This window comes from Theobroma umbraticum, unplaced genomic scaffold, assembly GCF_002168275.2.
Source record: "Theobroma umbraticum cultivar Fairchild unplaced genomic scaffold, ASM216827v3 scaffold_30.0, whole genome shotgun sequence".
Taxonomy (NCBI): Eukaryota; Viridiplantae; Streptophyta; class Magnoliopsida; order Malvales; family Malvaceae; genus Theobroma; species Theobroma umbraticum.
Window position 1 is genome coordinate 12,810,544 of NW_018397254.1, and position 214 is coordinate 12,810,757.

The window sequence follows — 214 nt, forward strand, 5'->3', positions numbered from 1 at the left end:
GAGTGATAATCTCTGAAAATTCCTCTGATTAATTTCTTCACTTTGTTTTCAAAAGTCACGAACTTGGACTTTGTCTTGATCACGAACTTCATTGTTGCTTGATCACGAACTTCGCCGTCGCTTGATCACGAACTTCACCGTCGCTTGATCTTCACCTCATAAATCTTATATTCTTCTTGATCTCTGAAATGCTCTCAATCTTCGAATGCTTCTC